This window comes from Phacochoerus africanus, chromosome 1, assembly GCF_016906955.1.
Source record: "Phacochoerus africanus isolate WHEZ1 chromosome 1, ROS_Pafr_v1, whole genome shotgun sequence".
In the NCBI taxonomy this organism is placed as follows: domain Eukaryota; kingdom Metazoa; phylum Chordata; class Mammalia; order Artiodactyla; family Suidae; genus Phacochoerus; species Phacochoerus africanus.
In genome coordinates this window covers 28,725,961-28,748,000 of record NC_062544.1, presented here as the reverse complement: position 1 = coordinate 28,748,000, position 22,040 = coordinate 28,725,961, and the positions used below count along the sequence as shown (strand labels likewise).

Sequence of the window (22,040 nt, the reverse complement as noted above, 5' to 3'; positions counted from 1 at the left end):
GTTCCCGGAAATCGCGTGACTCGCCCCCCTCACGTGGGCCGCGGCGAGGAGGAGGAGGGAGGCGGGGGCCCGCCGGCCTTGGGCCAATCGCGAGGCGTTCTGCAGCCGGGCCAATCAGGAGCTCGGTCCGGCAGGGCACCCCTGTCACATGACGCCGGAGGGGCGGGTTGCCGGGAAAAACCAGGAAGAGGGGGCGGAGCTGGGGCTCGGCGCCCGCCAGTGTAGCGTAGGCGTGGGCTGTCTCGGATACCGAGCTACACTCATGTTCGTGGGGGATGTTGGTTTACAAATGCTTTCACGTCCAGCATTTTATCTAATCTCACAACTGCGCGGCGAGGCCCAAAGTGCCCATATGCCCATTTTACAGTTTACTGAAACGTGAAAGGAGCTACGAAAACAGAGAGCATTAACTTAGAAAGGAGAATGTATCTACTTTCTGTTTTATGAATGTTCTCCCCGTCTGAACCTCCTAGTTCTCTTACAGACTGATCTTGCCTTGAGCTGTTCGTTCGTTCTTTCAACTAATACTTATTGTGCACGTATGTTCCAGACCCTGGAATTAACCAGATTTCATGCACCTTTAATGGTGCGATCCATACACAACCAAACAATGCTGGTAGAACCACCTATACAAACAAGCCTTCGTAACACGTGGACTTGAGTGATTGTGTGTGTGTGTGGTCCCTGATTCTATAAATAATAACATTCAGTGGTAATATAGCAATTTTTCATAAATTAAGGCTCTAAGGAGAGGTTAAATTACTCGCTCAAGGTCGGGCAATTTGTAAATGACCCAGTTGGGACTAGAACGCAGGTCTGTCATCACAGCCTATGCTTCCAGATTGCTCTTTATACGTCTTAAGAGCACAAAATTTATCTTCTGAGCACAGAACAGAAATCTAATTTTAGTAAGCATAAAGGAGTACTGGGGAACAGAAATGCTTGTCCAGATTCCTTTAGATACCAGTTTTGTCTTAGGAGTTCTCAAATTGCCTTTGAAAAAGTGGCTCCTCTTTGCACAGATAGGGGTAAGTAGTAATGTCAAAACCACGGACTTTTGAACCAGAAAGACTTTTATAGGTCCTAAATTTCAAGAGCTCAAGGGCTAGCCCATGTTGTGTATTTTTTGTTTGCTTGTTTTTCATGCCCACGGCATGTGGAAGTTCCCTCACAAGGGATCGAACTGCCCCAACTCCCCCCCCCCCGCCCCCCACCGGCTGCTGCAATGACATTGCTGAATCCTTAACCTTCTGTGCCACGAGGGAACTCCTAGCTGGCATTGTTTACCCTCTTTCACGCCTGCCACACAGGCAGTCATTGAATACTGGTTGAATAGCAACGTGGATTTGAATCCTTGCTCTATCAGTGTGTGAACTAGCACACATTATTTAACCTTTGTGAGACTCATCACAAAGGTTTAACCCTCATGTGGTGGATGTGAGAAGTGAGTGAAAAAATTCGTATAAAGCATTAACCACAGTGCTTCAAATACAGTAAGTGCTTAATGAACGATAGTATTATTGGATTGTTTGAGAGACATCATTTGGAAGATCTGTGGCAGACTTTTAAATAGCAAGTAAGGATAACTCTAACTCTAGCCTTCAGCAGTTTAACAGCTACTAAAATAATACTTTTGAAGGATATTAAAAGGTAAGTATATGTAGATACCAAAGAGGAAAGTAAAAGGATATCTAATCTCTGTATCCTTCAAAATGCTTTAGGGTCTCGATACCCAACGAAGGAATCAGTATTTTCCCTACCGCACAGAAAGCAGCAGGATTATAATTATTTTCTTAAGTCTAACATACAGCCTTCTCTTTTTTTTTGGTCTTTTTTGCCTTTTTCTTGAGCCGCTCCGGCGGCACTTGGAGGTTCCCAGGCTAGGGGTCTAATCGGAGCTATAGCCGCCAGCCTACGCCAGAGCCACAGTAATGTGGGATCCTTAACTCACTGAGCAAGGCCAGGGATCGAACCCGCAACCTCATGGTTCCTAGTCGGATTCGTTAACCACTGCCCCACACGGGAACTCCCATACAGCCTTCTAATTTTCCACATCAACTGGAGTTCAGAAATGAAACTCCAATAGAAAAACAGCTTGGGAGGTTTGAAAAATAGCTCTGGAGTTCAGAAATGAAACTCCAATAGAAAAGTAGCTTGGGAGGTTCCTCTCACTCATTCATGAGATTCCTGCATTAAATCTCCAGAGTATATCACAGACCATCTCTCATAAGTTTATTTGGAAAAACTCCAGCAGATGATTACCTCTTCCACTGTTACGCTGCCCTCGGAATATAGGTATTTTCTACTGGGCAACATTTCCTTGGGCTCAAGGAGCACCCACATTCTTCTCCCAGCAGGAGGCTCTGCCCATTAAAGGCACTTACTAATGAATTACATCGTATTCCCCCTTTTGCATCTCCTGCTGTCTTGGAAAGGACAAGTTTCGGCTAACAGAGACCTTGCCATCAAGGTTTATTAATGACTATATCCTGCTCCAAAGTGAATGAAATCGCTGACTCCTAATTGATTTGTATCTCTCTGGGTTTTATCCTGCCAGATTGTGCTGCAGTCAAAGTTGGCAGGGAGTTAGGACTCTGAAACAGCATTGCTTTAAGTTTCAGAAGGCTCTTTTTGTTCTAGCCACAGAGTAGTAACTGATTGCCAAGGCCACTTCTAACATGCTTAACCTGGCTCCTGCAGAACCGTTTATGTACTGGGATAGTCTGAGTCAGAAAAATACGTTTTACCCAAACATGAGACAATGAGGGTAGAAAAGTAACACTTAGGACTCCGCTGAATTCTTAAAAATAATTTTTATTGTTTGATGAGGTAACGTATATATACACCACACAAAATTCAAAAGGTACAAAAAGTTTTCAGTGAATAGTAAATCTCTCTTCCACCCCTGTTCCCTGGCCACATTTCTCCTTTCAGAACCAACCAGTTACCCCACACTCTCTGTATCATCCAGAGATGATAATTCTTTTTTTGTTTGTTTTTGCTTTCTAGGGCCACACCCACAGCATATGGAGGTTCCCAGGCTAGGGGTCCAATCTGAGCTGTAGCCGCCAGCCTACGCCAGAGCCACAGCAACGCGGGATCCGAGCCACGTCTGTGACCTACACCACAGTTCACGGCAGTGCCAGATCCTTAACCCACTGAGAGAGGCCAGGGATCAAACCTACAACCTCATGGTTCCAGTCAGATTTGTTCCCACGATGGGAACTCCCAGAGATAATTCTTTATAAATGCAGACATTTCCCTCATTTTAAACCTTGATGTATTTGAAACACTGTTCTTGGTACCAAGACCCTAACTTGAGCTCTACACCAACTAGGAGATCCAGAGTGAGGGGCTGGACCTCACCGGATTCCAGTTTCTTCACCAGGAGGAATCTGGACCAAAACAGCATGTTCTCTATGGTTCCTCTAACCTGAACACTGAGTTCTCCTGAAAGAATGAAAATAGTTGCCATAGGTCCTTTCCACCTCAAGTTTGCACTACGGGCAATTCTTCATTAGAGCACAGACTGAGCCCTGCCTGCCGATCACAAACACATCTTCCAAATGAGTGTTACCATTTTGAATTTGTGTTTTCTTTCTGGACCCCTCTGGACCTGTGTGATATGTTAAGGTTTCACAGCTTCAGAAGTGAGATTAATTAATTCAACACCAGAAGCTCTCCAGGAATAGCTATGTGTCCTTCTGACACTTCCAAAAACTGATTTTCTTGCTGAGAAGACAGGAGCGTTGCTGAGGGGGAATCTAAAGAAATACTAATTGGCATCCATCCTTCATTCACCCCTCCTAAAAAATATTCTCTTTTATTTGTTTTTTTGTTTTTTTTTTTTTTTGGTCTTTTTAGGGCCGATCCGTGGCACATGGAGGTTCCCAGGCTACAGGTCAAATCGGAGCTGTAGCCACTGGCCTACACCACAGCCACAGCAATGTGGGATCCGAGCCTCATTTGTGATCTACACCATAGCTCATGGCAAGGCTGGATCTTTAACCCACGGAGTGAGGTCAGGGATTGAACCCACGTCCTCATGGATGCTAGTCGGGTTTGTTAACTGCTGAGCCATGACGGGAACTCCCTAAAAAATATTCTTTGGGAGAAGAAAAAAGAGTTTTCTTCCCCTTGCCTTAACCTCTCAATAGGACGCAGTGTTCTTTATGTGATAAGCTCTGAGCTCCGGTTTTTTACTTCTCCCCGAAAGCACCAAAGTTCAGTCCTAAATGCCCTTCCTGAGTCGATCATTTACTTATTTACCCTTGATTCCTTGCTGTTCTCCATACCCAGAACCAAGTCTGCCACAGGACAGGAGCTTGATAACTGCTTGTGGTCTGAAGGCACAGATCAGCCTCTAAATCTTACCAACCTCCCGCATCTTTTGTGAAGTCTGTTTCTGCCAAGTCTATTTCTGCCCTCACTGAGCTCCTTTCTTCTACCACCCAACTGAGCACTTAATATACTTATTGCTTTGTATTATTCATATCATTTGTGCTGATATTAGTTCCTTGATTAAATCAAAGGAGCATAAACACTAATATATCCTTGAATTATGGAGACTGCAAGGCACATCATTAGACTGCATATTCAAGCCTGCTTGATGATGGATAAGGGAAGAGAAGAAAGAAAGAAAGATGGGAGTTCCTGTCGTGGCTCAGTGGTTAACGAATCCGACTAGACACCATGAGGTTGAGGGTTTGATCCCTGGCCTTGCTCTGTGGGTTAAGAATCCGGCATTTCCATGAGCTGTGGTGTAGGTCACAGATGCGGCTCGGAACCTCCATATGCCGTGGATGCAGCCCTAGAAAAAGACAGAAAGAAAGGGAGGGAGGGAGGGAGGAGCATCTGTTGAGTGCCTAATGTGTACAGGAAGACAGAGTCATTGCCCTGGAGGAACACAGAACATGGTGAAGGAGAGTGACGTGGGAAGCTGAGAGGACAGGAGAGTTTACAAGAGGGGAAGCCCTGACCTGGTTGGGTTTTTTGTTTTGTTTTTTGGCCAGGACCTCGGCATGTGGAAGTTCTCGGGCCAGGGATTGAACCCGAGCCACAGCTGTGACCTGAGCCGCTGTGGTGACAACGCCGGATCCTTAACCTGCTCCACCACAAAGGAACTGCTGACCCAGTTAAGAACATGCTACCTAAGTGTTTCAGAGCCACTGTCTTGCTGACGGATTTGGGCAGGTTACTAAACTGCCTGTGCTTTGATTCCCATCATCACCTGCCTCACAGGTTGATTCCGAGGATGAAATCCAGGGCCTGATGCCTAAGAGATGCTCTGTAGTGCGGGTCTCCCCCTCCTCCACCTTTCAGGGAGGAGTGTGACTAGAAGTTTCTTGGAAGAGAAGCAGCAGAGAAGCAAAAGCAACAATGGCAAGAGAAGGCAGCAAATAACCATTTTATGATACCAGCATCTTCCAAGGCAGCATTCCTGTCAAAATTGCTTGGTCTGTTTCGCCAAGACTGAAAATTTCTAGGACATCTAATAGTTCTTGTGGGGTTTTTGGCTTTTGGTTTGGTTTTGGTTTTTTGCCAGCGCTGAGTTGAACATGCACTGTGAGTATCAGCAACTCTGATAGGGAACCAGGAAGCCAGGGAGTGAGAACAATCTAGTATTGTTGGAGGAAGGACTCCCAAAGGACAGGTACAATAGGACATTCTTGCTGGGGAGGCCAGAAGTAGGATGATAAAAACCGAAAGCGGAGGCACAGCTCGATAAGAAGCAGGAACCAAGACCTGTAGCCACATAATAGTTTGCTGAACTACAAAGAGAGGCACATTCCAAAAGCCTCAATCTGCTGTAAAACTGTGAAGGCTGGATTTTTAAACACAGGAAGTAAACAGTCCAGAGAAGTCACTCAAGGGAAGCTATAAGTAATAATGAAAAGTTCAGAAGACTGAGAGTGAAGTTAGGGAGTCGTGTGTATCCAAGTTTCTTCCTCTCCCCCACCCCCAACACAGTCACAAGGCCATGACTTTCCCTCACGCTACAGCAAAGCCAGGGACAGCGGCCACCAGTTTTTGAGTTTTCAGACTGTTTTTACAAGGTCTGGCCCAAGAGGGAGACACATAAAATAAATATGCACCTGCGTTCTCACTCCGGTCACAGTGAGAGGTAAAGTATGTAACAAACCTGAATGCCAGCCGTGGACTCTATCCTGTGTGAGGAGGGCAGTACTAGGAGGAAGCCTCATTCATCTACTTAGTGCCCATCCAGGCTCCTGTAGGACTTCCTGCCTTTCTTTGTAGACTCTGAAGGCACCTGTTGCCCCGCAACCTGGGAAGTACACCCATCACTCGGGCTCAAGCCAAGATTCTGGCTGCAGGTATCCTGGTGAGCTGGCTACAGCTCTGTCCTGGTGCCCCGACAACCAGGCAACTCCACATGAGGAGGTTCTTGCTCACTACCCAGTCACCTCTTCCCCTCTGGCAAAAGAGGAAGTCGCCTTTGGGGAACTTGGGAGTAGCAGCGGGAATTGAGGAGGGATTAGGACAAAGCAGGAGGCAGTTCTCCTTTCCTCCTAACAAAAAACGTCATAAAAGGTTGAGCCACCTGTAAATTCCCTAGAAGGGAGGACCAGGTGGGTGGTTTTCTTCTCACCTCCGCCTCTGGTAGAGGAACAGAGAAATAGGGACTATTAGTAAGGAGGGAAAGTGAGTTCCCTTCATGGCTCAGTGGTTAACGAACCTGACTAATGGATGTGGGTTCGATCCTTGGCCTTGCTCAGTGGGCTAAGGATCTGGCGTTGCTGTGAGCAGTGGTGTAGGTAGAAGATGCGGCTTGGATCCCGTGTTGCTGTGGCTGTGGCTGTGGCCGGCAGCTGTAGCTCCGATTGGACCCCTAGCCTGAGAACCTCCATGATTCGGATGCAGCACCTAAAAAAAAAAAAAAAAAAGAAAGAAAGAAAGAAGGGAGGGAAAGGGAGTTCCCTGGTGGTTAGGACTTGGTGCCTTCACCATTGCAGCCCAGGTTAAGTCCCCAGTCTGGGAACCGAGATCCCACATGAAGCTGCTGCACGTTGCCACAAAAGAGAAGTGATATATATATATAATACTGCTCTTTGCCCGGACCCAATACTTGGGTGTGGCGTAAGGCAACACATGTAAAGCCCTAAGGGTTTGTAGAGCTTAGCTATGGTTATTGTTGTTATCAATAACAATGGCTCTGAACCTCTCTGGGAGTCTGATGAAAGCTGCAGACTTACTCCCCAGAAAAACACACACAAGTATACACGCAGAGTTTCCCAGGTGATTTCAGGGTGTGCCGATATTTGTGCTAATACTGATTTGAACCCACTGAGGTCAAGGCGTTCTCTCTGGCCAGCAGGAACAGCTACATGCAGATCCAAGTGCAAAATGAAACTGCGGGTGCCCCTAGTTCAAAAATTCCTAAGAATGTCACGAGGAGCGCAGAATGTGAAACCCTGTGCAGGTCCCTTCTCCCCATGGGGACCTGCCTGACTGTGCAGGTTCCAGGGCCAAGCGGCCGACTCACTCAGACCTTAGAGCCCTCGGTCAGACAGCTGTACCTTTGCTTTAGGCAAACACAGTATCTGGAGAATGGAATTTCCAAATGTGCATTTGAAAGCTTAAAGCTGGCCGCCCACAGGACTCTTATTGAGCAACTAATTAATGCGAGGTTGTGGGGATCAAACACCAACCTGAGATCCTACTCAGCAAAGCTTTTGCAGCCTGGGGGGAAAGACCTATAAATTATACAGTTGTGACGACTGGGCTGAGCCAAGGTTGCTGTGGGAACCCAGAGGGGACCGAAACTTCAGAAGGGAAGAGGTAGGAAAGTGCTAGACTCTGGGGTCGGAGCTGCCAGATGTTCCAGGCTGTGAGGTGTTCCAGGCAGAGGGGGGTTAAGAGGCGGGTTGATGCTTTGCCCAGACTTGCACTCTGCACATGCGACGTCATACCTGAAAATTCCACCTCTGACCCTGCTTTTCAAAAATGCCGGCAGAGAGCAGGAGGTGTGCCCTCTCTCTCAGACGCCGCGGCCAAGAAGCTAAGACTGCAAGACCTCAGAAAGGTCACTGGAGGAAATTTACCCTGGAAAAAAGGGCCACAGAGGCTCAGTGGTAGCTGCAGACCCTGAGGTCAGGCTCCTATGACGCTGAGATCAGTCCCATGACCTCCGTGTAGCAGCTTGTGGCCTTGTGCCTCAGTTATTTTTCATCTGTAAAATGGGGGTCACCATAGTACCTACCTAAGAGCGTTGTGGTGGGTGACTAAACGAGTTAACATAAATGGAGCCTTTACAACCATGTCTGATTTAGGCAACTGCTACCTAAGCGCTAGATTATCACTAGCAATAGGACTGATAACAATGAAGGAGAAAACCGAAGAAGAAGAAAAAAGCAGTTGCAAAAGGGTCCCCAGATCTGAGAGATGGGAAGAGGCTTGAGTGTGGGTGAGGAAGCGGAGGTGGGAGGCCCGGTAAGCAGACCTGCTGAAGGAGCACAAACCCCTTGGAATGAGAGGACCTTGATGTATGGTAAAGACAGACAAAAAGGTGGATTGGCTAAGTCATATAACTTTTTTTTTTGTCTTTTTGCCTTTTCTAGAGCCGCTCTCGCGGCATATGGCGGTTCCCATGTTAGGGGTCTAATCGGAGCTGTAACCGCCACAGCCACAGCAACACCGGATCCCCAGCCCGCTGAGCAAGGCCGGGAATTGAACCCGCACCCTCATGGCTCCTAGTCGGATTCGTTAACCACTGAGCCACGACGGGAACTCCTCATATAACTTGTTGACCTCAATTTCTCCAACTGTAAAATAGGAATAATGTGTCCCATTTATTTCATAGGGTAACGTACATGAAAGTATTTGGTAAGCTGGAGATGAGGGGGGAGCTGCCTGCTGCCTAAGCCACGGCTTTTACCACACACCCCCTTGGCAGACTGCTCCTCCTCTGCCCACCCCTTAAGAATGGGTGCTTCCCATTCTCCAGCCTAGACTGCTTCTCTTCTCGGCCCCCAAATCCACACCCACAGCTTGTTATCTCCATGCTGGTGCTTCGCATCCCCACCTCCAGCCTGGTCCACCTTCTCAACCTCCGGGCCCATCTAACAACAGCCCACTGGCTCTCAAGCCACATGGACACCTCAGGCACCTGCAAACTCTCATGACTGGACTCATCACAGCCCCGCACCTCAGTGAAAGCATCCACCGTCCACCCAGCAGAAAACCTGGGTGTCATTCTTGACTCCTCCTACCTTCAACATCCGTCAGCCAGCTGGTAACTGCTAACAGATATGGCCCTAGTACTGCTGCTTCTCTGACTTCGTTCCTCTTCCCATAATCCAAGACACCTCTCCCTTTCCTGGACTCCGGCAACACCTCCATCACTCATCAGCCTAGAAGCCCTCAATCACTCCTCTTCCGCATCCTTCGGGTTTCCCCTGAAGGTCATTTCCTTTTAAAAAAAACTTCCTCCACAATTAGCGGCTTGTTTCTAGTGCTCCTACCCAGCACCACACCTACACTGGGATCCACTGCCAAACGCTAAGCTCTAGGAGGTCAGGGGCTGAATTTCTTCCGCTTACCACTGTCTGGAGCAGCTAGCGTCTGGACGAAGAACAGGAGCTGAGAATACCTGTTGAATGTTGTTGCAAAGCCACACATTACCTTCTTAACTCATGCTTCCTCAAACACAGCGCTTCCTTTTACAACCTATCTGCTCCTCTTGTTCTGTTTGGTGGGGGGGGGGGGGGCGCCCAGCGCATTACTGCGCTTTGGACGGTGGAAAGAAACTATGGAAACCATGTCAGAATGCTGACAGCAATTTAAACAGAAGGCTGACTGGATTCACGTGGGTAGCAGCATTCGGCGGTGAGCATCCTCAGCTGCAATACTCCTGGGAAGGGGGGCGGTGGAGAGAAGTGGGAGTCGAGGGAAGAAAAGGGGCCAACACATCTCACAAGGAGGGGGGTTTGAACTGAAGCAGCAACACAGCCTGAATGAAAGACTTGCTTGGAGCGCTGGGGAGTGGAAGAACAGTGGGGCTTTTTCTAACCCGAGTGGGACCCCAGAACATTCATACCCAGGCTTCCACTTTGCTGTGTGGGCAGAATCAAAATCAATGCTCCCTTTTCCTTTCACCAGGCCGTCACTGGGGGCACCTCCACAAAGGGAGGCCGGCGGTTTACAAGCTGAACGCTCTGCGCTCTGTCCTACACAATGCAAACGGTTCATCAGAACCGCTGTGTGAACTCGCTGATTTTCATTGATTCGGAAGAGCTTCAGTGTTTTAATAAATCTGACTTCATTTCCCCTGACCCTGAATTACTTTAAAAACAAAACAAAGCAGGGTGAGTGTTATATAATGTTTGGAGGAAGTACTAACACTATTCTGACAATGTGTCCCTGCAGAAAGGCCACTCCTCACCCCCTGTTATAAAATACATGCTCTTTGTATTTTATTTAGAAAATTCAGAAATACACAAAGTTGTAAAAGAAGTAATTACTATCAACATTTTGGTCTGTATTGTCCTATGCATCTAAGTTTAAAATCCTGTGGGTTTTGTCCTCTGAATATTCTATTATCTTTTGTTATTAAAGTAACGAACGTATTGTTTCTCTTTTTACTGAAGTATTGTGATGAAGTATTATGTCTTCATTGGAGAAAATGCTAAAAAGGAAAAAAGAAAATTAAAATCATTTGCAATTACTATCCAGAGGCAATGTTAACCGTTTTGCTGTTTGTCTTTCAATTCTGTTTTAATCTTTTTAGGGCCACACCCTCAGCACTTGGGAGGTTCCCAGGCCAGGAGTCTTCGGAGCTGTAGCCGCTGGCCTGTGCCACAGCCACAGCCACGCCAGATCCGAGCCACGTCTGTGACCTACACCACAGTACACGGCAATGCTGGATCCCCAACCCACTGAGTGAGGCCAGGGATCAAACCTTCGTCCTCATGGATGCTAGTCAGATTCATTTCCACTGAGCCACGATGGGAACTCCTATTGTTTGTCTTGTAGATCTCTTTTCCAGCATATATTTTGGGGAAAAAATGATTAAATGTGCCAGGATATTTTTCATTTGGATACAGAATGGCTTATGTAAGCATCTCTTTTGGTTGAGTGTTAAATTGCTATTAATTGTGCTCATGATAAATATCCTGTATGACAGCATTTTACATTGTGCTGTTTTCCTTAGAAAAGTATGGATTTAAACTGAAATAAAGGAGCAGGGAAAAAAGTAAAACCTAACTTTACTTAAGAGGCCATCTCCATTTTAAACACATTTGTTCTCTAAACAGAAGAGAGCTCCTACATAGTGGGATGGGGTGATGAAACCCTTCTAAAATGCCAGATATATACTTTTAAATATAATTTAAATATAGCTAAGGAGTTCCCGTCGCGGATCAGTGGTTAACGAATCCGACTAGCATCCATGAGGACACAGGTTCGATCCCTGGCCTCGCTCAGCGGGTTGGGGATCCAGCATTGCTGTGAACTGTGCTGTAGGTTACAAGCATGGCTCAGATCCCGAGTTGCTGTGGCTGTGGCGCAGGCTGGTGGCTATAGCTCCTGTTGGACCCCTAGCCTGGGAACCTCCATATGCCGCGAGTGTGGCCCTAAAAAAAGACTAAATAAATAAATAAATAAAGTTAATAAAAGACCAACTGACTTCAAATTTGGGGGAGATAAAATCCAGGGCCAAATCTTCCAAGAGTCCAAGCAATGATCTAAAATAATTTCTCAATTTTTCTTTCTTTTTGGCTGCGCCTGCAGCATGTGGAAGTTCCCAGGCCAGGGACTGAACCTGTGCCACAGCAGCAACCCACACCATAGCAGTGACAATGCCAGATTCTTCACCAGCTGTGCCACCAGGGAACTTGTAATTTCTCTATTCTAAATGTGCCTCCACATGGCAGAAGACCTACCAATGCTTAAAAAACAAACACACAAATAATAATAATAAAAACAAAAGACAGCCAAGAGAAATAAACAAAAAGGTGCTACTTCTAAAGAAACACTAAAGGAAGATATAATAAAAAATTGTTGGGTCAGCGATATAAATATCATTATATGTTTAAAGCAGACAACAAAAACAGTGTTAAAAGAAACCATCCGGCCCTCAGACTACATCTTCAAAAGCATGCCAGAAATACTCTCGCTCTGGTATACGAGCTGGTAAAGCCTAGAAGGGCAGGAAGGATGTGGTCTAGACACTTATGCGATGATTGCTTCTAAGACATCCATCTCCCTGCTCAGAGCTCAGGCCTGGAGCCTGGTGTGCGCCTTCAATTTTTCTGTAACCCAAGTACAAATGACTAAACAAAAGGGAAACCATGTTTAAGAAAAAAAATTAGTTGGCTGCCCCTCTGGGGTCTGTCTTCATAGAAAAGTAGTGTCAGTGGGTTCTAGGGATTTCATCGTTTCTTTGAAAAATACCCTTTGTGTGTCATTACAACTTACAAATCACCTTTCCCACCAACATCTCATTGGGTAACAACCTCTTACAGCAGCAAGGGCAGGGATATAGATGAAAAAACTAGGGCTCAGATATTAAATGATTTTCCCAAAGTTACATGGGTAGCAATTGATTGCAAACCTAGGGCTTCTCCTAGTCTAGCGATCATTGCAGGCTACACTACATTCACCTGGACAGGCTTTGGAGGCAAGAGACACTTTCAGAATCCTTCAACGGGCTGGATGGAGCTCCTTCCAATTGGGGCCCCAGCAAGCACTGCGGCAAGGGTGCTGGAAAGAGGATACAGAAAATTGCATTCACAAGCATCCATCTCAGATGCTGGGTCATGTTGTAACAAAATGGCTTAGTTATTAGGGAGAAGGTGAGAAGAAAACATATCTGAGCTTACATATTAATTGTACTTAATATGCTGGAGAATTCCATAAGCAAGGAAACAGGCTCAGGGTTAAGAGACTTTCTGAGCAAAGGGAACTTACCGAGTTCCCCCAACCCCCCCCACCCCCCAATTCTGAGTTGATGTCATCATTCCTTCATTTCAACCACAGCAATACAGCTGGGTGGTGACAGAGTCACAGTACCTCGCCCTTAGGAGCTTGCGATCAGATCAGTCTTTCAGCATGTGCGTGCATGCGTGCATGTGTCTTTGATTTCTAACCTGGCTATGAAATGAGCTCTTTTCTTCTTCAGAGGCCTTATTCTGAGGCCGCACTGGGCGTAAATCCTAGTAGGGTTTGGAGAAAATCCTCCAGGTTCAGGCCTACGTTGCTGTCTTATTAGGGCCTTTGACCTCCCAAGAAAGCTTGCTGGGCAGGATTTTCAAAACCTCCCTGGCACATCACCAGGCCCTCCAGTGCTCACGTCCCTGTGTCTCCCACTGCTGTGAGTGCAATCAACACACGAGTTGGCCTGACCCCTGTCTGCAGGCATCAGACCCCAGCAAGTGGCAAGCAAGCCCAAGCACAAAAAGCAATGCTTTACCTGACTTACAGCAAACAAGAAGTATACAAACGGATCGGTACCAAGTGACAGAATAAGGCAGAACTCAGGGACGTAGATCAGCCGGGGTTGTGACCTCTGCCTTCAACTAGTCCATTAAGTCAGAAATGTGTCAAATCATGATTGTGAGGGAAGAAAAGGCCCGGGAGCCGCCCTCCGTCGCTGCTGCAAGCACACCACAGCCGAGGTCTGCTGCGCTAAACATGGGCCAAGCGAAACCAACACTCCATGGAAACACCACCTTAGGGACATCATGAGGGTCTGCTTCAAACCCAGGGTCTGCTGGAAAGCAGCTCAGGGTGGGAGCCCGAAAGGCTTCAGATGGAGCGCCAGTGAGGATGGGCGGCAGGGCTGGAAGGGTCTGGGTACACAGCTGCAGTAGAGTCACACTTCCCCCAACCGCGGTCAGGGCTCAAAGACTGTGGTATCCTTTTATCTACCCACGGTAACCACCAGCACTGCTTTCTTAGATGACAAATAATGATTAAGGGTCAAATAAGTTGCTCTGATGGGAGACGCTTGGTCATCCACCAGGGCGGTATTCTTCCCTCCACCCGAGCCCCGGGGCTGGCTCCTGGCCAAGGCAACTCAGAGAGGCAGGGTGCAAGGGAGAAGTGCCGTCGTGGAAATTAGAAAACACAGATTCTACTCCCCCCTCCGCCTCTGACGAGCGGCGTTAAACTGGGCAAGTAAGTCTCCCTGCCTGGGCTCAGAGTCCTTATCAATAAAACAATGAGGTAATTAGCATATACCACTATGGTCCCTTTGGCATCAAATGTTCGGTGTCTTCCGGATTCCATGAAATGTACGAAAGATGCCTGTTTGCTGGGAATGTAAAGCATAGAGTTGCCACTCAGGCAAAGTGTAAATTCAAAATGAAAGTAAGGAAGGAAAAGAAAGAAATGAAAGCAGGAGAGTCACTTCAACTTGAAACTCTTCGGTCATAAGAATAGCAAAGCAATGAGTTCAGATGGTTTGGGAGGAATAGAAAAGCACAAACTGCAAAACAGGAAATCCATTCTTGGCTGGCTGTCAAAGAGCCATGATCTGGTACAAACTGAGATCCATTTTCATTTTTAATTTCTTAAAACTAATAGAGTCCCCGAATTAGTGAATTATTGAGACGCCTGCTACAGAAACAGAATCATCGTCCCAGGCTTTTTACTCACTTGATTTTTTCAGTCCTATTTCCAACCATGAGATGGTACAAGGAACTGCTGGTTCCAACTTGTCTCTGTGGCTGTGCCTGCTCCCCATCCTAACTGTGGTTTTATGGACGATGGTCACACAGGGCCTTGCATCACAGTTCTGTGTTTATCGACCTTACCTCTCCAGATAGCAAATCAGCTCTTGAACTTGCAGGGACCCAATTTCCACATCTTTGATTCCTCCAGTGGCTACATACAGCAAGCACTCCAATGTTTACTGGACGATTAAGAGAAGTACTTACCAGACTCTTCAGGTACCTCAAACCACATAGCCAGGTTTCCGCACGCAAGCTAAGTCTGAACTACAAAATCGTCTTTCAAAAAGATTATCCAGAGATAGAAAAGCTTATAAAAATGAGCTTAACAAACACCCAAACCAGATTTCCAAAGAATGCAGAAAAATAATTTATTCCCAGGGACGGCAGAAATAAGAAATTCATCCTAAAAATGTACTTTGGTATGGTTCTGGCAAGACAGATTCTCCCTCTGAATATGATCTCCTACTGACAGCCCCACTGGGGTCTCACTGTCCTGTTACAGTGTTTAAACGCTTCGCGGATTCCCACGCTGTGAGCAGGCAGGAGCCATCTTCCAATCCACAGGTTCCACGGAGGGAGTAATGTTATTTCCCCGAAGAAAGAGCACTGTCTATCTCAGAAGAGTACATGAACCTTTTACGGAGAGCGTTTAAGTAAAAGAGGCACATCATTCATCAAAGTGTAAGAAAGGCGACAGGAAAAAAATACTGCGTTGAGTAATAAGATATTCAACTGTGGCGTGAACGTTTAAGGCATCTGACGGCCAGCAGAGGCAGGTCAAGGAAGGAGGTCTGGGTATGGAGGTGATTTTGCATCTAGAGGAACTCTCTTCGTGACCTGCAAAACAAAACCATTCCAGTAACTGGGCCTTCCACCATCCTCCGGAGAGCAAAAGGGTAAGAACACCGAGAAAGTCAACCGGGCCAAGAAGGTTAAATGTATAGATGGTCCCTAAATACTTGAATGAAAGTGGGCTCAGTTAACATGCAAGTTGGGGCAGGTTGTGCAGGGCTGAGACAAGAGATCCAGGAACCAAGGACAAGGCTAAACTGAGGATCCCAAGTCACGCTTTGGCTGTGTCATAGAAAGCAGGAAGAGCAGAGCCGTCTGAGACCCGATCCATATTGGGGTTTGACGAGATCACTTGGGCTTCAAGAATCTGTATTTGCTGGAGTTCCCATTGTGGCACAGTGGGTTAAGGATCTGGCACTGCTGCAGCTGTGGCAGAGGTTGCAGCTGCAGCTCAGATTCACTCCCTGGGAACTTCCACATGCTACAGGCATGGCCACAAAAAAAAAAAAAAAAAGAACCTGTATTTGCTGTTCCCCTCTTACAGTCTTACAGCAAGGAAGCAAGGAAGCCAGGTTCCCACAGATGGGTAAGCTTTTCTCTCTGTCGGACCCCCAAAGAGCAGGCTCCTCGTCTGCTGCTCACTGTTCTTGCCACCCCAAGTATAAGTGACAAACGAGAATTTCTTTTTCTAGAAGCTTAAAGCTGTAACACCACCTCTGCAGAGCTGGCAAACATTCAAAATAGGTATCTCCACACATCCAGCTGCTGACAGTAGCGGTATGAACCCCTTCACGTAAAGCTAATTTTATAAGGTCTTTGTAAAAAAAAAAAAGCCACATGTGCTACTTTCAAAATTGAAAAAAGAAAACAATAAAGAGAAAATAAAAATTAAATAAAGAGGAGTCTGGAGCTGGTGGATCAGAAAGTAAGCTCGTTATGATCCATCTTGTGCAGAATGTCGAGGGTTAAGCTTGGGTGCAGTGAGGGGCTAGTTCAATTTGGATGAGGTGAGGTCTGGGCAATGGGTCCCGAAGACTGAAAAGCTCATGAAGAGATGAGATGGGCCTCTGAGGTTTTCCCAGTCAGTGGGCACACCCAGGAGAACCCCCAGTACAGGGCGATAAAATGACAGGCTTCCCGAGGCCCCGGGGCCAAGGTGCCCAGAAGCAGACACGAGACTGCTGCTGAGTCTTACTGCAGCAAGCTGGGCAGGCCAACCGCCCTCGATGGTGGCAAGTACCAGACTGCTGGGGACCCACTAGGGCAGGCCACTGCAAATAAATACAGTCAACTCCAGCTGTAATTAGAAGGCCATTTTTACCGTGTACTAAGGAAAATAACCAGAGCAGGCCAGGTAGCGGCAATTCCCAGAGCTACTGGTTTCTTCCACAGCTTCAGAAAACCTTTCCTGTAATCTAATGATCATTTTCTCTTCTCTTCCTCAGGCCAGCAGAACAGCCTCTGCACAGATCCTGAGTTCTAAGGCAGATTATAAATTTTACTTGCAAATACCTGAAGCTGTGAATTCAGATGCTGCGTGTGTTAATTTCCTACGAAGAGCATACTGGTTAGGCTGCCTTATTGTCTAGGCCTTTGTGGACAAATGAACAATTGCAAAGGGGAGAATAGGTCTTCACTTTTGAAAAGCCACATAGAATCAGGGGGGACACTTTTCCCTCAAGCTCAGTGACAGCCAGTTTAATAAGATAAATGTGAGCGGGCGTTCTGTTCAATGGCATAGACTTGTGGTTTGGTTCTGGAGTGAACTAAAGAAGCACATAATCTAATCGTCTCTGATATGAAACATAGCCATGCTGGGGGGGGGGGACACAACTCAAAGGGTCCATGTTCTTATTCTGTTAAATAAGCGAATCGCAAGGCTACTTTCCCATAAAACTGCGAATGAAGACAACAGAAAAATATTAAGGTGAGAATCAGGAAATCTGTTCAGGGACGGATGAAGAAATTTTTTTTTTTAAAAACAAAGAACAGGTCTTGCTTTTACCTTTATTTTTTCATTTCAGATAAATTCTGCAAATGAAAAGAATTCCTTCTTCTTTACTATCACGGGTAAGGTCTGTATTTTTTGTAGGAGATTAACTATAAGAGGTATTTCAGCAAACCGAAAGCGTGTTTCACAATTCCAGGGAACGCAATGAATGGATGGTGAAAACTGCAGAGATAAATACATTTAGGAGAGGAGAGATCACTGTAAAGCCAAATGGCCAGGAAAGGACTCAAAGACAAAGCATCAGAAAGCATTAAGAGAGGATGGATGGAGTTCCCTCTACGGTAAAGTGGGTTAAGGATCCAGCATTATCTCTGCAGCGGCTCAGGTTGCTGCTGAGGCACGGGTTCAATCCTCAGCCTGGCACAGTCAGTTAAGGATCCTGTGTTGTCATAGCTGTGGCACAGGTTGCAGCTGCAGCTTGGATCTGATCCCTGTGCCAGGAACTTCCACACGCCCTGGGGCCATGGGCGTGGAGAGAGAGGAGAGAATGGGTGGTGAGTGGAGGCAAGAAAGCAGAAGAATGTCCGCTGACCAGTGTTTGTTTACCATCCTGCCTTCCAAAACAATGACTGCCTAGGGTAGTGAGAGGCAGGAAAAAGCTAACTAGGCTACTTAGGTCAAGAGCACGAAAATCATACGGCTGGAACCAACAGGTCACGGGGTAATGTCATGAAAAGAGAGGCTGAGAAGTGGTTTGAGGGCAGTCTGGGAAAGCCTTGACCACTAAGTTAGAAAGCAAGACAGAACCTACAGATTAGTCATTCTTATCTTTTGTGGCTCATGGGACCTTTGGTGACCTTGATAAACTGTGCTTACAACAAGTTACAAATAGCCTTTAAGTGCCATGTACCCACTAAAATCAGTGATCTCAGGTTTAAAAACAGAAAAGAATCCTGCTGTAGCCCATATGGAGAACTGCTGAACATTTCTGGGGCAAGCAGTGATGTGTTTCAGGAAGTGCTGAGTCAGGAAGAGAGATCGTCAGGGTGGTGGCTGGTAGGTGCCCTTAGTGCAGAGACAGAGAGACCCGAGAAAGAGCCACTGTTACCATTCAGAGCCACAGTGACTGGGTCAGAAATGAGGGTCCCCGACAGGGAAAAGGAAGGGCAGATCCAAGAGACATAACAGGTTCAACTGGATTCAAAGAAGAGGACAGGGCAGCAACCGAATGGGTCCCGACTTGAAGGGACAAGGAAAAATGTTCACCCTTTCCTAAGTACGGCTTAATTTCAACCTCTCAACAGACCACAAACCCCTTCAGAGCCCACAGCCTCCTCCTCTGAAACCCCCACTTGGGACTTGCACCTCGTGACACTCAACTATTTTTGGAATGCATAGAAAAACAGCTCCCTCGGGGCAGAGGCCTAATTACCAATACTCTACTCCTCGCTGGTCCAGCCTCTGTAATAAAATATAATGCCTGCCCTTGAGGACTGTGATAAACCACAGGGGTACATCTAAACATCTTTCACTGATGTGGTTAACCAACTAACTTACAGGACGCTGGTCTGAAGCCACTCCAAGGAGATTCTGTACAAGCATCACACCATCAAAGCCAGAGGAAAACTGGATATCAAGAAAATAGCAACCTTGATGTTACAGTTCCAAGAGCATCTTAGGAATCGAGGCCCTAGAGGCAGACGGGCAGAGAGAGAGTGAGCTTTCGGAATGATTCGAAAGCGTTCACGGCTCTTCCTCATTTTCCTCTGCTCAACACCATGTCTGGCTTACACTTCCTACTTTCCAAATCTGTCCTCTTAAAGAATCACATACAAATCGAACACTTACCAGGCGAAGACAGGCCTAAATCTGCTCTCTGCACTCCTTTCGCATCCCACAGCTGTGTAAAAGTTCCCAGTTCCAAGGGGAATTAAATTTAGCTCATTCTTTGGGTTTCACCACCAAGAAAAGTGAGATCCTGTCTTAAAGAATTCTGCTTGCTCCAATGTGAGGCAGAGATTAGCTCTCTTGATGTGATAACTCCAAGGGCCTAGAGTTAGGGTATGGCCGAAATCAGGACCTCACACATGGAGAGAACGGGACATGACGCTCATCAGAACTAGGATTGCCTGGCGGTGCACTATTTTCTGGCATTTTGTGTTTAAAGGAACAACCTTTAACGTAAGGGTTTCAAGCAGTCCTAGTTTGTGCTGTGGACCACAGCGCAAACGTTAGGAATTCGTCCATCAGGTTACAGACATGTGAAACTGAGAAGAATGGGCACATGAAACCTTAAGATCCACATACATAGTGTCACTCAGGGCCAAAGGGCCCAATTTACTTATTGTAAGAGAGGAAAACGCGGCTCAGAGAACGAGATCCCACGCTGAGGTCTGAAATTCTCAGCTTTAAACCCCAATCAACAGCCCAATCTGACATCCACTACAGTTAAGAGGAAGGACAGGAAACAGAACTTAACAAGGAAAAAAAAAAAGGTTTAAAAAAATGTGAATCCGATTAAAAAAAATCTATATAAAAGGGAATCAAAATCCCTTTGGGCCAAGACAGAACTCCAAAGGGAAGAAAAAAAAAAAAAAGTGCCTACCTCTCAGATTGGCAAAAATCCAGGCTATGAGGAAACAGGCACTTTCACTATATTGTTGGTGGGAATGCAAAAATGGCACAATCCCGGAGTTCCCGTCGTGGCTCAGTGGTTAACGAATCCGACTAGGAACCATGAGGTTGCGGGTTCGATCCTTGGCTTCCCTCAGTGGGTTAAGGATTGAGTGTTGCCGTGAGCTATGGTGTAGGTTACAGATGCAGCTCGGATCCCTGCTGCTGTGGCTCTGGCGTAGGCCGACGGCTACAGCTCTGATTAGACCCCTAGCCTGGGAACCTCCATATGCCTCGGGAGTAGCCCTAGAAAAGGCAAAAAGACAAAAAAAAAAAAAGGTACAATCCCTATAGAAGGAAATATAGTCATGTCTAGAAAAAGTATATGTACCTTTAATTCAGAGATGTCATTTCCAAGGACTCTAAATCGAAGATCACTGATAAAAGTATAAAATATAATATGTACAGGATGGCACTGTGGCTTTATCAATAATAGCAAAAGACTGGAAATAATCCAAAAGGATATCAATGGCTATAAAAAGAACTGAGGAAGATCTCTATACACTAACAGAAGCAATCTCTAGAATATACTGCTCAGTGAAAAGAGCAAGGTACTGGAGGTCGCACTGGGGCACAGTGGGATTGGTGGTGGCATCTCTGCCGCCAGAAAGCAGGTTCGATCCCCAGCCTGGCACAGTGGGTTTAGGATCTGGCGTTGCTGCAGCTGCGGCACAGGTCGCAACTGTGTGGCTTGGATCTGATCCCTGGCCCAGAACTCCATATGCCACAGAGCAGGCAAAAAAGAAAAAGAAAAAAAAAAAAAACAAGAGCAAGGTACAAAATGATATATGTAATAGGATATCTCTTCCATAACAAGCTGTTTGTATGTGGTAGGGGGGAGGGACACACACACACACACAAATGCGCCCATGTACGTATTTGCCTATCTTTGCACAATGAAACACGGGAAGGATATAACCTTCTCTGAATATGTCTCACTTATAATTTTCACTTGGGCAATGTTTTACATATTCAAAAAATAGTAGCAGAGAAAAAAGAAAACAATTACTATAAATTGAACACAAATCATCTTAATCTAACTATATCAGATTGATAACAACCAGGGGAAATGATTACTTCAAGTGATCTCAGAAAATAGCATTTTGTCCTTGATTTGTTAGAACAAATAAAGCAGCAAAGAAATCCTACACTGCATTTGATAACTTATAGTTAGTAGTTACATTGGTGTTATTTTGAAACTATTTTACACATGAGATAATCAATGTAAGTTACTGTCTTTAGGAGCCAAGATTTTCAGCATATATGAATGATATTCAAGTATAAGACCAAAGGAGTCAAATGAAAATCCTGCAGTGTTAAATCTGAGGTACCAATATGAACTCGATTTTATTTATTTTTTTCTTTTCAAAAATCCATACATCCTGGCTTTGTCTGCTGTGAAGACTTAGAAGCAGTAACACCCTAGCAGAGAAATGAATGCACTGAGCAATCAGGTCATGGTTTTCAAAAATCACTTCCGCCGAAAAAAACCAGGACCAACTGGGCTTAAGGACAGACTAGTGAACCGGGGATCCGTTCAGTGGGAAATTGGGGAAGCAAGTGGAAGAACAGCTGATTTCAAGCCTGAGACCAAAAAACACAAAAGAGAGGTCAAGGACACCTTGATGCTGTCAGAAAGTAAGAAAACTACCAAAGACTAACATCGAAAGGACACAGAAGCCAATCTAGACAGGCACCCATAGGCCAAAGAAAGAACTGAACGTAAAGAGGATCATTAACGTATAGCTGATTAAAGGTGGAAAGGAAAGAAAACCCCACTGGATACCCCAGAAATAATGTGGGCACCAACATCTTACTCTGAAAATTGAAAGAAAAAAATTAAATATATATTCCACTTTTCTTGTATGATTCATATTTCAAGGCTACTAAATAACCCTAGCTGATGGGGAAAAGTTCGTTTTTACAGGAAT

At 45.9% G+C, this 22,040-nt stretch overlaps 1 protein-coding gene across 1 annotated transcript in view; it reads right to left on the bottom strand.

The window, feature by feature from the left end:
* Window positions 1-15,036: 15,036 nt before the first annotated feature.
* The window catches only part of ATP6V0E1 (ATPase H+ transporting V0 subunit e1), a 34,937-nt gene continuing 27,933 nt past the window's right edge, over window positions 15,037-22,040 (bottom strand). The window contains exon 4 of the mRNA XM_047789743.1: window positions 15,037-15,530. The gene's annotated coding sequence lies outside the window, so the exon portion shown is untranslated. The remainder of the gene's footprint in view (window positions 15,531-22,040) is intronic.